Source organism: Macaca mulatta, chromosome 9, assembly GCF_049350105.2.
Source record: "Macaca mulatta isolate MMU2019108-1 chromosome 9, T2T-MMU8v2.0, whole genome shotgun sequence".
In the NCBI taxonomy this organism is placed as follows: Eukaryota; Metazoa; Chordata; class Mammalia; order Primates; family Cercopithecidae; genus Macaca; species Macaca mulatta.
Genome location: NC_133414.1, coordinates 2,690,266 through 2,702,976, shown reverse-complemented (window position 1 = coordinate 2,702,976; position 12,711 = coordinate 2,690,266). Strand labels below are relative to the sequence as shown.

Sequence of the window (12,711 nt, the reverse complement as noted above, 5' to 3'; positions counted from 1 at the left end):
GTGAAACAGTATGTTTTTTGAAGCAGTAAGTGCATGGTAAAAACGAATGAGTGATTAGGTACTAGCAGTAGTTGATTGTTAATGAATGAGGTAGGCTGACTTACAACGGGTGGAAATGGATGATCACCAGATGAATTTGGGAACCTGGGAGTCACTCTGACTATGGACTGAACTGTGAACTACCAAAATTCATCTTGAAATCCTAACCCCCAGTACTTCATAATGGGCCTGTATTTGGAGATAGGCTCTTTATTTAAAGAACGTAATTATGCTAAAATGAGGTCATATGGGTTGGCCCTAATCCAATAGGACTTGTGTTCTTGCAATAAAATGAGATTAGGACACAGACACACACAGAAGAAAGACCTCATGAAGACACAGAAGGAAGGTGGCCATCTGTAAGCCGTGGAGAGAGGCCTCAGGAGGAACCAACTCTGCCCGAACCTCGACCCTGGACGTCCAGCCTCCAGAACTGTGAGGACACACATTTCTGTTGTTGAAGGCTTATGGTAGACTCATATGTCAGCCCTAGAAAACTGATGAGCCCATGATACTTAAGAAACATGAAGACAGAATATATAGCTTGTCAGGGAAAATGTATGGCTAAAGTATTAAGCATATTTATATATTAAAATATGTAAATAAGTTACATGTGTAAATAGTATACTTGTTAAAATAAAATAGGATGGGCATGGTGGCTCATGCTCGTAATCCCAGTGCTTTGGGAGGCCAAGGCAGGAGGACTGCTTGATGCCAGGAGTTTTAGACCAGCCTGGGCAACATAGCAAGACCCTGTCTGTGCTAAATAAATAAATAAATAATAGACTCTGTAATCTCAATTGTGTTGTTGATTTTATAGAAATAGCTGATGCTGATTAAATTGTACAGTTTAACATGTATAGTATAACAGCTTCAATTAGACCTCAATAACATGGAAATAAAATCGATTTTATTTTGTATCCAAAACTAGTGATATAAAAGCATATTTATAAATTTTACATTTTTGCCTTTGAGACACACATTATGAAATAATCACATCCTTATGTAATATACTTTCTTACATGATATATCTTCCTTTTTTTTCAAATTTTTCACTTGTATCTTTTTTAGATTAGGTCTTGTTCGTGATGTGTTTTCTTTCTTTCTTTCTTTCTTTCTTTCTTTCTTTCTTTCTTTCTTTCTTTCTTTCTTCCTTCCTTCCTTCCTTCCTTTCTTCCTTCTTCTTTCTTTCTTTCTTTCTTCCTTCCTTCCTTCCTTTCTTTTTTTATTTTTATTTTTAGGCAGAGTCTTGCTGTATCGCCCAGGCTGGAGTGCAGTGGCATGATCTCGCCTAATTGTAACCTCCCCCTCCCGGGTTCAAGTGATTCTCCTGCCTCAGCCTCCCAAGTAGCTGGGATTACAGGCATCTGCCACCATGCCCAGTTACTTTTCCTATTTTTAGTAGTGATGGGATTTAACCATGTTGGCTAGGCTGGTCTTGAATTCCTGAACTCATGATTCACGTGCCTGGGCCTCCCAAAGTGCTGTGATTACAGGCATGAGCCACCGTGTCCAGTCATATTTTTCTTTTAATTATTTCTTTTGTGTTTTCATCATTCTTTCCCTTGCTCTGAGTTTTAAAATTTCTCCATAAATGTTTTCTACTATTTCTATGTTTCTACTGGCTGTTTTTATTTGTGAGAAAAACATAATTAAATATGATTCACAAAATATGTAATAATTCAGACCAGCATCCTATCCCATCATGAGACTTTTAACAAAATGTTAGCTTTTACTCTCCTATACCACTGTATTAAACGTATGCAGACTTTTAGCTCTAAGTCATTGCTAATTTGTAATACAATACTTATTACAAAATTTAAGACTACATTCTTAATAATTTCTTTAGATTTAAATTATTACTTTCAATCTTTTCTAAATTTGGCACAGGAAGATGCTCTTATCACTCGCATGGACATTCTTTATCCTGTCCCTTTAGTCCTACTCTTCCACTTATAGTCTCGATTCAGATTTTAATTTGACAGATTTCAGATGCTTATTTCACAAGTGTCTACTGTTCTGAAAGTGTGTCTTATTCCACACTTGTCTGAAAATGTCCTTTGTCCTTTGAAACTATGAAGAACACTTTAAACTATGCTAAAATTCTAAGAGTACAATTCTGCAATCTCACAGTGGTACAAAAATGAGTTTACTCCCCAGTAGCAATAACTATTTTCAATAATAATAAATGCAAACTGTATATAGGACCTTCTGTTTACAAATCATTGAACTAAAATCTTTACACTGATTCAACCTTCACAAGACTGTGGGGTCAATGTCGGTGTTACCAAAGTTAGTGTGTCTGAGGCTAATGTGGTCATTTCCTGACAGACAATTCATTTTCTCTATTTGGAAACTTGTTTAATTCTTCATTTTTTCAATTAAGAGCTTTACTAGCATATGTGTATCGTTTTACTTTTTGAATCTCCCCTAGACTCAGTGATCCCTTTAGAGATGGAAAGCTGAGTGTATTTTTATTTCAGGAGAATGTTCTTTTGTGACGTCTTTGATCACTCCGTCTTTATTATTCCTTTCTCATCTGGACTTCCTATGGAGAGTGGACAAGTGCTGGTTCTATTTTCTTTCACGGCTTGTAGGTTTTCTCTCATGATATGCATTTTATTCAAAAATTTTCTCTATGTCATAGACTAGTTTCCCAGCACAACCTCCTGAGTCACCGCACAAAGTCTCACTAGGGTCCTGTGTGAGTCACAATATTCAGAGACTTGATATAGTTACTGTCGTCTTTGTTTCCAGTTATTCATGTTTCAAAGTTCTCCATTTTTTTCAAAGTAGCTTCTTATAGTTTTAACTGTACCAATCCTTTTTATGCAATGGAAAATATGCATTCAAGTTTCTTCTTTATGGCTAATGTCAGTGGAAGAGACAAAATCATTTGATCTCTCTCTCTCTCTAGATCTTCATTGACTTAAACATCCACTGGCTCTTCCCTGCGTGCCGGGACTCACAACAGAGACAGAGCAGGTGTGGGTCCATTCAACTCTGTGTGTCCCTCACTTACGGGGCGCTTGGGCAGAGGTTGGCCTGTGATCATAACCAGGAAGAGAGGATTCTTCTTTGGGTTGGATGAGTAATAAACGAACTTGCAGGCCTGCTCTTTTGATGAAATAGACGGCCACTATGGTCACCATTTTCTCCTTGAAATGGCAAGTGGCTGAAGTCAACCCTCTCTAGGAAATACGGCGGGGGCACCTGCGGGGCTGGCTACCCAGTGGCTGCGGTGCGGAGGACCATGGCCCAGGCTGCAGAGCAAGCCAAGTCCCGGGAACATCAGGGTGTTCCTGCTGCTCAAACTGTTGCAGTTGTCGTTTTCATTCCGGGACAATGAGGACAGCGGAGACTGTTATGCTTCTCACCGCTCCTGACAACACCGTCTCCATAACTCCGGGCGCCTGGGAAGGTGGCAGCCCTATGTCATTGCTGGGGTGCCCCGGGGCCTGGCACATGAAGCTGGACATCCTAGAAGTCTGTCCGTCATACTGGATGCTGAGGGTTTTCCCTGCATAATGTTTTCTGTAGACTGTGTTCTCTCTCATTAGTACAACGAGCCCTGGGTGGAGGGTTTGGGGGGATATTTGGTGGAGCACGGAAGCAGTGAAGACGGTGCAAACGGAGCATTCATTTCTTCTTCTTCTTCACAATTTGCCAATGATTCGTCTTCTCCATTTGAACATCCTTGGCAAAGACGGAAGCAGGGATTGTTATGAGCTAAGAACGTTTTCACTGATCACCGTGTCTTCAAGCTGGGTCACAGACACGCAAGTCTCCTCCAAAGTAGCCCTTAGCTGTTCTGGCTTCCCAAGTTCTAAACTCGAACTCCTGGGGTTGCCTTCAAGGCCCGAGGCCCGGTGCACTTGTCAGCCCATTCAGAGTCCTGAGTCCTGGACCCACCAGGGAGATGCACAGTATCGGACACAATTTCGTCAGGGCGCAGAGGAAAACGTTCCCCTCAGGCAGTTTCAAGGAAGAAGTCCAGCGGCAGGAATTGGGGGTGCAGGGTGGGGGCTGGTGCAGGGATGGGCTTTGCCACTGCCCCTCATCATACTGCACCTCAGCTGCCGCCTGGAAGTCACTTCCTAACGAGAGGATGGTTCCATTCAGATATGCTTGCTGCTGCTGAAATGAATCTATTTCATCTTTGGCTTGCATTACATGGGGTATTTCTTAAATTTTAGCACAAAGCAAAGTGCCTTCAAGTTATTTCTATGAGTATTGAAATAGACGCTAAACCTGGCAACTCACAGTGCATACTGTATGAACCTATTTTTATTTAATGTGGCAGTTCGATAATATCACAGTTCCCATTAAACTGCTAAGCACACAACCTAGAATTTCTCAAGCTTCAAGAACAATGGCAAGAATGGTACCGAGGGTCTGTTTGCCCTCCTTTAAAGCAGGATTCTCTATGTTGTAGCCTGATCAACTTTCATTATTTCTCTGCAGAATTATATAGTGCAAGACATTTGGATAGATCAGAAACCTAGGAGAAAACATGCTTTAAACATAGGGAGTAATATAATCGAGCTAGAAACTAGGAGACGTGGTCTGCTCTATGTTGAGAAGCATGAAGGCGAGACGCATGAAGCTGGCAGAAACAGCATGATTTCAAAATGTATGCTAAATACTAATTTGTGTCATGGATATTTTATCTCTTCCTTCTCTCCCTCCCCTTAATCTTTTCTCACAGCATGCTCAGGCAGAAGAAGATAATAATTAAGCCCATCTGCATTGTCTTTCACTGTCTTTGGGAATTTATGAAATAAGACAGAAGAATAGACCTCCGAAAAGCTCCATTCTAAACGTGGTATGATATTTACGTCTTGTGAATTTAAATAAAATTCACGCTACTGACACGACTGCCCCAGTGCAGAGCTGTTAGTTTACAATATCACACTCAGGTTGCAATGTCCCCAGGTGGCAGGATGGAGCCGGATGGGCGATTCTGCTCAGTTGCAGGAATGTAACTCCCAGAGCTGGTGTAGCCCACTTTTATATAACAGAAAGAGGTACAGTTTCTATCTATCTCAGCGTATTGCCAGAGAGGCTGTGAAGATAAGAGGTTAGGAACGGTGAAAGTTTGGATATCTCTGTGGTGTGTATGGTCATTATGATTTGAATAATTCTAACCCTCTGAAATTAAAGACACCCAAGGCTAGGTACAGTGGCCTATGCCTAGTACCTAAAATCCCAGCACTTTGAGAGGTCAGCCAGGAAGGATTGCTTAAGGCCAAGAGGTTGAGACCAGCCTGGGCAACATAGCAGGACCCTGTCTCTGCAAAACAAAACAAACAAACAAACAAACACAAATCATACATTGTTTTAAAATCACATTTTATGCACAGCTACATATATCTTCCTTGATGGGTTCTTTCTGTGTGACAATTCAGTGTCTATGAATGGAAATTTGCTTAAGGACGTAAGTCTTGCTAAGTTGTCCTTTGTCAGTGAAATAAAGGGAAGACATTAGGTGACGGACACATTGACCAAGGTTAGGCTTAGCTTTGAAACGTGAGCAAGGGCAACATAAACAGAAAACATTCATTAAGATTCAGAATATAGGATACCTGATACAGGAAACCTAAGTTAAGAATACAGGATAAGATCATTGTTGCCACGATAAGTTTTTTTTTTCTTTCTTTCTTTTTTCACAGTCCCTACTGGCCTTAAGCAGTAAATACACAACAGTTCAAAAACAACAATTTACCATATGTGTTTAATTCTGTTGTTTCCCAAAATGGACTGCCATAAACAAAAAGTGCACCAAAGGGATGCAATGATTGTGGTTCTAAGAGTAGGAATACGGGCACCGGTAGACGAGCTATTTTGGCAAATTTGTATAAGATACAAAATAGGGTTTGTCTAATAGATACATCAGAGAAGAAAGGACTCATCTCAAACACAAATCAAGTGAGAGGGAGTTATTCCTGGGAAAGCTACCAATTTATTGTTTGGCCTTTGGAGAGGGCAGGTGTGGGTATGGAGTCAAGGTGGTTACTTCATTAATTAATTAGTGGCTATTTGCAGATGACCTGTAAGGTCCTCGTGCAATTTATTTCCTCACATTCAAGCCCAAGTTCCTGCACAAAGACAAATGATATCCCAAATCTGCCAGTTGATCTGCTGTGCTGGGCGACGTTCCCAGTGGGGAATGCAGCTGAGTGTGGCACCTGAGGAGGTCTCGGCCAATTCGCCAGCCCCCTGTGCAGCCACGTTGAACTGAAGCTTGGCTGTTCACTTCCCAGCCCATCTGCAAAGCGCTTCCCCAACGCCGCCCTATAGATTATAAACGTCTGATTTACCAGACTGTGGGTAGAAAAGGAAAATAAACATATCACCATTTTATGTTAACCAAAAATAATTTCATTTTGAGGTACAAACACACATCAATGAACATACATGTGAGGCACTATGAAAGAAAGCCATGAATAGGAACAATCACAACAGAAGCTGCCAGCCATCAGTACAGACAGTGGAGAACCAAAGAGCACAAAATATACAAAATTAGCACATTTAATTTTCATTGAACACCATATAGAAAACTTGAAGGAAGCCAATTACAACATAAGAATAGGCTATTCTAATAAAGGAACCATGCAGATATTTTAAAAATTAGTCTTGCCATTTGAAGTAAAATCATAAATTAGCCAGGTGTGGTGGCACACACTTGTAGTCCCAGCTAATCAAGAGGCTGAGGCAGGAGAATCACTTGAACCTGGGAGGCGGAGGTTGCAGTGAACCAAGATCACACCACTGCCCTCCAGCCTGGGCAACAGAGAAAGACTCTATCTCAAAAAAACAAAACAAAGGAAGTCATTTGAAATATAATTATTACAAGGTAAAAAAACCAATAGGATATCTATAGTACAAGTCTAAAAACACTCAGAGAATTAGAATACAACAAAAAATCTAGAAAACAGGTGAGCAAGACGATTCATTCAAGCAAAACCAATGACTCAAGACTGGTAATGTACACTTTACAGGAGGGGCGGAAAGAGAGAATGGAGACCATGCCACGGAGCATAAACTTTTATTTCAAATAAAAGGCACATTGTTACAAGCTGAAGAAGGATGACTTTTCACGCAGAAGGGTGCACGGAGCAACACAATCAGAATGGATGAGCTACCATGGAATGCATGATAGAGGGGCGTTTCCAAGAGCTGCCCAGGAAGAATCAAAGGGCGGGTTCCCTTCGAAAGCCTCAGAAGTAGACCAGCCTTGGCCACGTTCATTCTTAAAGGCAATGGAGTGTCATCTCATTTTCAAAAGAAGGTAATTTTTAAGATAGAATCCCATATCAAACCAAATTATCACTCAATAATAAACACAGTTTCAGACATAAAAGGATTAAGAAAAAGTGTCTTCTAACCATCTTTCAAGAAAAAATAAATTCAGGGTGGTCTTTGGAAGAATCAAAACCGAATCTAATCAGGATGAAGACGTGAGGTTTAGGGGGAGGGGAAGGGAATATTCTCGAGTGTGTGCCAACAATACTCAAAAGCCATATCTATGAAATAAAGACATGGCACAAAAGTGAGAGATTAAGCATGGACAATTGGATCAAATAAGAGAATGTAATGAATACAAATATTTTTAACTTTGACAATAAATTTTCTTTCAATTTAGTGCCACAAGAATTTGTTACATACGTGACAAATAATATTCAGATAACCATAATACTGTTAATATTGCTTATTCAATGTTCATGTGTAGAATCATCATACAGATACATTGAATGGTTGGAACTTGCCTAATGCTGCCATTTTGGGTCAACAAAAGCAGTAATGTGATTAAGTCTAACGCGAAGCATAGAGAGGAAAATTAAGAAGTTGATTATAAAATAGCATTGATGATTAAAGAGGTAACAAGGATAAAACTAAAAATAAGAAAACAACAAAAAACATTTGGGAAAGAGAAAGTAGGACGGAGAAAAAAATGATGCATTGGTCTTGCCAATCACAGCTGACTGAACAATCATGGTTGTGTAACAATGATGAAAACAGTCACCGTTGGCTGGGCACGGTGGCTCACACCTGTAATCCCAGCACTTTGGGAGGCCGAGGCGGGCAGATCACGAGGTCAGGAGATCAAGACCATCCTGGCTAAAACAGTGAAACCCCGTCTCTACTAAAAATACAAAAAACTAGCCGGGCGAGGTGACGGGCGCCTGTAGTCCCAGCTACTCGGGAGGCTGAGGCAGGAGAATGGCGTGAACCCGGGAGGCAGAGCTTGCAGTGAGCTGAGATCTGGTCACTGCACTCCAGCCTGGGCGACAGAGCGAGACTCCGTCTCAAAAACAAGCAAACAAACAAACAAAAAACAATAATGAAAATAAAGAAACGACCCCCTGCCCACAGAGCCGTAACCATGTGATTCTTTACATTCCAAGTTTCTCTAGTATCTTCTGTATCTAGAAAGTTTCCAAGACTTAAAAGGAGGGTTGATTTTAAAAAATAGTATCTGGGAACTTCTCTGAAAATTGTAATAAAAATGCACAGCCCTCTGCTCTTCCTAACAATCAAGAGAGGTCACGTTAGGAATAGTAGTTTGAGGACGGTGAACCTACTTCCCAGAGAAACAAACCATGACTGGTAAAAGATATTTTTTAAAAGTGCTTGAAAGTCTTTGGAAACATCCTACAGGCAGATAGCAACTGAAAAGTGTCTCCTCAAGAAAGTCTAGCTAAGAAGGGCGCGTGGCCCTCCCAGCCCGGCTCAGCAGGACAGGTCTCCACTCCTGGCGGCCGCAGGGTCAGGAGGAGGCCCCCTCTCCTCATGGCCTTCCAGGTCCTGGTGATTTTCTGGGAGGAGCAGGGCGCCAGCTTCCTTACTCTCCCTGGCTGGGTGCCCCTGAGCTGAGTCTCAGGTGACTTCCATTGCAGGATGCAGCTCTTTCCCTCACCCAGCCCGGCCTTGTAGGGCAGAAGCTCCTCCCAGGCTCTGAGGGCTGAGCGTCCTAGGCAGGTGGCCCCTGACCCAGCTTGCTGATGGGTTTCACACTGAGAGCAGCAAGCCCAGAAGACCAGAAGTGGCTTTGACACCAGGCACCCAGCTTGTGAGGCAGGGCACCCCTGAGAGACCGTGCGCCTTGTCTTCACCCCACGCCAGATCCAAGTCAGTGGCTCAGATTTTGCCCAGGGAGAGGCAGATAGTAAGCAGCCAGGCTCCAGAACTCTCCGGGAGAGCTGACTGTAGTTAGAACAGACAGTTGGAATGTTCAGGCCGGGCAGCATTCCCCATCACAATGGAGATGGTGGTGCGAGCAATGAGGAGGGCACAGGGAACTCTGAGAGCAGCAATGTCACCTTCAGGCCAGCTACCTCGCAGGGAGAACGTGGGAAGGGGCTGAGCAGGGCTCTCCTGAGGTCTGAACACGTTCCAAGATCTGCCTCTGAGTGGGTTATCTTTGTGCTTATCCTACTTGGAGACCAGCAAGCTTCTTGGATGTGTGGATTAATGTTTGTCACCAAAATTTGGAAGTGCACAGCCAGCATTTCTGTGAATACGTTCTCCTTTTATTAATATTCTCAATAAAGAATATATATATTTATTAAGACACATACATATACCACATACATATATATATTAATATATAGACAGAGAGAGAGAAAAAAAATTCTGCAGAAAGAAACTAAGCCCATACTTCTTTTCAAACCATAGCCTTTGTGAAATGTGTACATACAGAATAAAGCATAAAATCTAAGAAAGTTTTAACAGCATCTAAGGAAATATGAGAAATAAGAATTCACCAGGATCATTTTGAAACAAACACCAATACTTTTAAACTTTTCTCAATTCAAGAATGAGAGAATACAGCTACAATAAAGAGAATTCCAAAACTATTAAGTATAAAATATTAAGAGATAATACACCAAAAACAGCGTCATGAAACACACCAATCTGTTGCTCCATGTTTAACCTGAGAACATTTTGACCACATTCCTTCACACTCTCAGAAATAAGAAAGGTACTGTGGGCTTTTTTAAATAGGAAAGGATAAGTTAGCTCCAAGAAACAGGCAGAGATGAAAAGAGAGCTGATTGTGTTAAGAAAAGAATGAGGAAAAAACCGATATAGCATAAATCAAAACGACAATAGAAACTGAAGGGAGATTAATCCTTACTGCAGAAGCTCATATCAGTGAGATGTGAATAATGACAGTCGTAACTTTTTTCTTTTACTAGAATGAAGCAAAGAAGGAATTTTAGAAATAAAACATACATAAACAAGAAAGAAAACTTTCTTGAACTGGAAAACAACCTGACTCTGTAAAGCAAAAGACGCTAAAAAACAGACCTCCTTCTGAATTGTGGAGCCTGCATTCATAGGAAAGTTGACCTCTCCCCAAGGCAAAATAAACCAGGAAGAAGAATATGTGGGCACACACACAAACTCTCGGTTAAATTATGAAGATTATGTTTTATAAAGAAGTTTTCAACAAAAAAATAATTCTGTAAAAGTGATGGTTTCATTGGTAAAATTGGGGTTAATCTAGCAAATTTAAGATTCACAAAGTTATTTTGCACTGCAAGAATTTCTACTAAAAATAATTTGGAGCTAATAACCTTGGCATTACTGCAGAAGCCCCGTCTTTCCACACAGCAAGGCTTAGCTCACATTGCACCTCCTCTATTCTCCTCACTACCAGATCACCAAAACGGTGCTTTTTAATATTTTCTTTAAAAATGTTGCACCCTTTATTAGGACACAGCACAAATCCACTCAAACCTAGCAGCTGTCCAGCGTGCCGCAGCTTTTGTTCCATGCTAATTGGGGCTAGTTCCAGATGGGAGTATTAATTACTGATTTAAACTGCAGTTTTACTAATAGCAGTTCACATGATACAAATCTCATTCCCTAATTAAGTGACAGACTACAATATATTCAGTCCATGTTATGAAATCTTACTCTCTCCAATAAAAGCCTGTATCACCAAACCAAAAGAGACACCTTTTTTTTCCCTCTACTAATTAAAGACTTTGAGATAATTATCATATCTCTAAAATTGGACGGGGTGGGGGCGCAGTTTGGCTTAAAGATTTTCTACATTATTGCACGACAAGATACAGAATAGGATCTGCAGGATTACAAGGAAAATAGTTTGACCCCTAAATTATATAAGCAACTACATATGAGCAACGACATAGCTCATAGCCTGAATTAAAATAACATAACATCAAACCCGAAATACCCTGACTTGATCATTACATATTCTACGCATGTAACAGAATATCACATGTACCTCATAAATATGTAAGTATTATGTATATATAAAACAAAAGCAGTCCAGTAAAAATAACATTAATTCAGATATTCTAGGGCTTAATATGTGTGCTAAGCCTAGACTCACTCTGACCATTGAATCTCAAGTTATACTCTAGCTACACGAGGTATAAATTGGAAGACTATTGTTGTTCTTAATGTTTATTTCTGAGTTGATTGGTTGATTTTTCAGTGGCATTATTATACTAAATTATCGGTGGTGAACACTGTGAACAATTTCTATGCAAGTTTAATAATAATTCTTCTTGGCTGGGCTCAGTTGGTCACGCCTGTCATCCCAGCACTTTGGGAAGCTGAGGTGGGCGGATCACAAGATCAGAAGCTCAAGACCATCCTGGCTAACACGGTGAAACCCCATCTCTACTAAAAATACAAAAAATTAGCTGGGCGTGGTGGCGGGCACCTGTAGTCCGAGCTACTTGGGAGGCTGAGGCAGGAGAATGGCATGAACCTGGGAGGCGGAGGTTGCAGTGAGCCTAGATCATGCCACTGCACTCCAGCCTGGGAGACAGAGTGAGACTCTGTCTCAAAATAAATAAATAAATAAATAAATAATTCTTGTCTACCTCATTTGTGGATCTGCTGTGATCAAATTGTGGTTGAAAGCATTTGATGAAGATCAACTCATTTACTCTTCAAACCAACTCAATATGACCATATACATGTTTTTAAAATTTTTTAAATTTACAAGCATAATATCACTATCAATTTCATATTAAAGCAATGAAGGGAAATCACATATCCGCAGGCAGTAGATATCAGGAAGTATTAATATGAAAGTCTCTTAATATTTTATAGAAAATAACTAATTTTATTTCTTATATTGAAAATTACAGCAATACAAATGTTAACATATATCCATGATATTTAAAGGTTGAGATATTACACTTGTTAAATAACTGGAAGAAAACAATAATACAAAGAAATACAATATGTCAGGCAAAAAATAAGCAAAATAGAAAGATATTACAATATAAAATATGAAATAAGTTTACAAATTATTGCCAAATATTTCTAGTATTACAATAAATGTAAATGGGATAAATAGACTTACTGAAGAAAAAACACTCTAAGGTTATTTCTAAAAATTACATCCAACTAAATAGAGTATTGCATTTCTCTATACTACTAGCTTCAGAGGCCAGAGTGCTCACCATTACCCCATGGAACCAGCTGTTTATACTACTAGCAATGAGTAAGTGGGAACCGAATTTAAAAACACACTACAGTTACAATCACACAAAAATAAAATATCTAGGTATAAATCTAACAAAACATAGAAACAGTTTATATGAGTTTGTACAGGTCAGTTGTCAAATGCAAAGGGAGACAGGGAAACCAGAAGGACAACAAAATTATCAGACACATATA

At 40.1% G+C, this 12,711-nt stretch overlaps 1 long non-coding RNA gene across 1 annotated transcript; it reads left to right on the top strand.

Moving 5' to 3' along the window:
• The first annotated feature begins 342 nt into the window (after positions 1 to 342).
• LOC144330987 (uncharacterized) lies at positions 343 to 11,744 on the top strand. Its single transcript, XR_013397775.1, has 4 exons — positions 343 to 474; positions 2,957 to 4,864; positions 7,041 to 7,330; positions 10,242 to 11,744. It is a non-coding gene; the product is annotated as an uncharacterized LOC144330987 (long non-coding RNA).
• Positions 11,745 to 12,711: the final 967 nt, after the last annotated feature.